Genomic DNA, 3,642 nt, shown 5'->3' on the forward strand with positions numbered 1-3,642 from the left:
CCCTAGTTTAAGGAATGAGGTTCATGATGCATGCATCTGTGAGAATTGAATTTAGCTGCTTTTCCTGCAGCAGCTGGCTAGGTGCTTTGAACCAGCAAATGCAGTGTATTTGTAAAATGGTTTAATGGTTTTGAAAGCTAGTGTTGGTTAACTGAAGGGCATGGATAACCAGAGCATTGAGAAGCAAAAATATTCCAGGGTTGGTTAAGGTTGTAAAGTTCCCATACTATTGTCCAGAAAATGCTTAGGAGGGAAAGGCTTGTACCTGCTCCTTCCATTTCCTGAAATTACACTTAAACATAATCCATCCTTACCGGGAAAACCCCACTTAAATATGGAGTATTTGAGAACAGAAACAGGAGAATCTATAGCAGAGGTTGGAGTTCAACACACAGAGATGTTTCAAAAAAATGTAAAATAACTTCAAATGCTCAAGGTACAAAGGAATTTTATAAACAGCCGCATAGGATGCTTTAGAGTAAGAGCTTTTAAGTGGAAGAATCAAAGACTGCATACTGCACACTACAGCAGTGGTGCCCACAGGCCTACAGAACGGTGTGGTTGCAGGCCTGTATGCTTCAGGAGCACCCTAGCAACTGCAGTTCAGCCCCTGAGCTGCCATATTCGACCAAGAGACAAGGGCACCTTCCCCCTCATTCTGCCACCTGGTTTTGTGAAGCTGAGTGGTAATACAGGTTAGGTGCTTCACCCAAAGGGCTCAGAGGATTCCGGATCCAGCTGCCTCCTGTAAGTTTTGCAAGCATGCCCCAAAGGCAGTATTTAAACAGTGAAAGGAGGACACTGCCAGAAGCAAACATGGGAGAGGAATCTTCATTCAAATTCAGACACGCATTCAAATTCAGACCAAACAAGGCAGGCAGCCATACTGGGTCATTTTATCACATAGCACCCTTGTCAGTTTAAAAGAAATAAGAATATAAAAGTTTAACTTAAAGGGTTTGTTAAAAATCTGCTTATGTTACAGCTAAATGAAGTTTCAAAGAACAGCCTGAAGTTTAAAATACTGTAATAAAAAATGTGGGAAGGAAGCCATGAATCACTTTTAAGACAGCTACTGACAACTTAGTTTAGTAAAGCAAATTATTTTTAAAACCCTTTCTTGAGCAAATCCAGTAATGCTCAAGATACAAGAGATAAGTTCTCTTTAAAGGAGAGATGTTACTGGTGAAATAAAACAAGGTATTTATGCTGTTTTTAAACTTTTACATGAAGTTGCAGACTGTGATTAACAATTTTTTTTTTTAAATGAAACTCTGCTGCCTTTACAAAGATAATGTTGTTTTCTCTTTTTGTGGGATGGAGGGAACACTTTCAAACATTAGAAATGTATCTCACCTTCAATAGAAAGTCTCAAATAAGACATTAGCAACAAATACCTGCTTTTCAACTATACAAGATGCAGAGTAGCTTACTCCTCTTGGTTCCCTAACAAAACTTGTTATTTTCTGTTTTAAGATACTCATTCCAGTGCTGTCAGGGTAGCCACAGGATAACTCACTTGTTGAGTCTGACATGCAAAACCTCATCTTCAACGTGTGCATTGCTTATGTATGTACTTTAGAACCTTAAATCTGTGTTCTGGTAATTTTTCCTCTTTGTAACAGAAAACAGATTACATATGAACAACTCACCTTCACATGTTAATGTGAAGCTCACTGTGGGAAGAACAATTTTGCCCTTTCAAATGGGATTCTTAAGATGTCAATCAGCAACCAGGTGTGATCAGCAGTCTGTGGGTAGCATTCCTCTTCACTAGGGATTTAGAGACAGAGCAGATGCACAGCAAAAAAACCCTATCCTAGTAAGAAAACCTTGCTACAAATGCTTATCTTAACCATATCTGCTTTTAAGCTTGCTGTAGAATGATTCCAGCCTTTATGCATAAGAATTACCTCAAACATTTGTAATGTAGTATTAAGCATCTGATGACCACGAGCAGAAGACTTTCTGTTCTTACACGTGACCTTTTAGCTACTGCTGAGCTTACACTGGAGATTTCCACTGAGCTCTTCTGCCAGGTACCAGGAAGTCTACTAGACAAATTAATGTGTAGATGGGTTTTAGGAAGCCAATACTTAAGAACACTACTCATTACACTGCTGTGGTAAAGCCATAAAGCTATTCATGATGTTCAAGCCTACGGGACCAGAGCTAGCTCAGTCATGTACTGACTTAAACTTAGGACAACTGACACTGAAGTACAGTCATGCCCTCAGAGCCAAAGATGTGTGACTACAGCAACAGAATTCAAGACTGAGCTTGCAGAGCAGCTGCAGCTCTCTCCCAAGGTCACTCAGTTTGTTGAAGGGCTTTAACTACGTAAACTCAGGCTGCCAGACCATCTGCAGTTGATTCTGTTGAGAAGGAACAGTAGAGCAAAGCATGTGCGTATCAGTCACTTGGTATCAGTCATGAAAATACAATTCTAGCACTTCAGCTAGTTTTAACAGGTTTAGATACAGCTGTAAATGATGCTTCCTTCTTCTGTGAAGATATTTGAGAGTACAGTTCACCTCTACCACCTCTAGCTTAGGTCATGGACTACTCTCCTTGTAGCATGAACAGTGGTAAACACGAAGGGCACAGTTAGAGACAAAATGGCTGCTAAAGCCAGAACCAAGGGCATGACCCTTCACGTGCTTGCAGCAGCAACAAGCTTGTACAGGGAAACTGCTGCAGGATCACCTGCTTTAACACCTAAGTGCATTTCTACAGTGGAGTTCAAGCTACTGAAGCATTACACTGCAGCTAAGCTCAGTCTCTTACACTGACCTAAGAAACCCTTCTCAGAGTTAGAGTAGCCCATTCCTACTCTGGTAATAGAAGAGTTGTTTGAAGTCAAAAGAAAAGCAACTTGCTCTAGCAAGTGCTACAGTACCTCACTGAGTGACAGAAGTATTCAGAATATATGAACATATATTGGACCTTGACAATGTTTAAGATGTGTCTAAGACATATTAAAGAAAATAGTGACTCAACTGTGTAATACATTATAGACACTATGATTAAATCAAGCAAATGACCAAAGCTAATTGGTAAGCTATGCAAGTTCATCAAGTAGATTCCATCTTTGGGGTAATAATATCCAGTTTTTAAGCTCTTTTGTTTAGATCTTTGATCAGAAGGTTTATGTGCTGAGTACTAAGGCTTAAATAAGATCTTAGTAGTCCTTTCAGTTTCACAAAACATTTAAGCAACCTCAAAATCAGGGTGCTAATATCCAGCTCACACAGCGTGATTTCTGTTGTTTCTCCTTCCCAGCACAAGATGTGATCAAGATGTAGATTTCAATCAAAACAAAAGAAGTGGAAACAGTAATGTGCAGTAAGATATTTTCAAGGAAAAGTTATTTTTCAAGAAAAAGTCTTTGTATATTCTACCCCTTCATACTATTATCATTAGCATCATCCTAGAATAAGCACAGCACATTATGTACTGCGATGTGCACCAAGACCATTCACTTAACTTCAGCACATGGCAGAGCCATTATGCTAGCTTTTATGTAACTAAGATTGTTAGTGGTATGGGAATCTAAAAAAAAAAAATGTTTAAACTTGTATTATTCAATTTATAGGAAAAAGACCATACAATTCTTATGGTACATCAACAAGATGGACTAGG

The sequence above is a fragment of the Tyto alba genome, unplaced genomic scaffold (assembly GCF_018691265.1).
Source record: "Tyto alba isolate M040663 unplaced genomic scaffold, T.alba_DEE_v4.0 Super-Scaffold_23, whole genome shotgun sequence".
In the NCBI taxonomy this organism is placed as follows: Eukaryota; Metazoa; Chordata; class Aves; order Strigiformes; family Tytonidae; genus Tyto; species Tyto alba.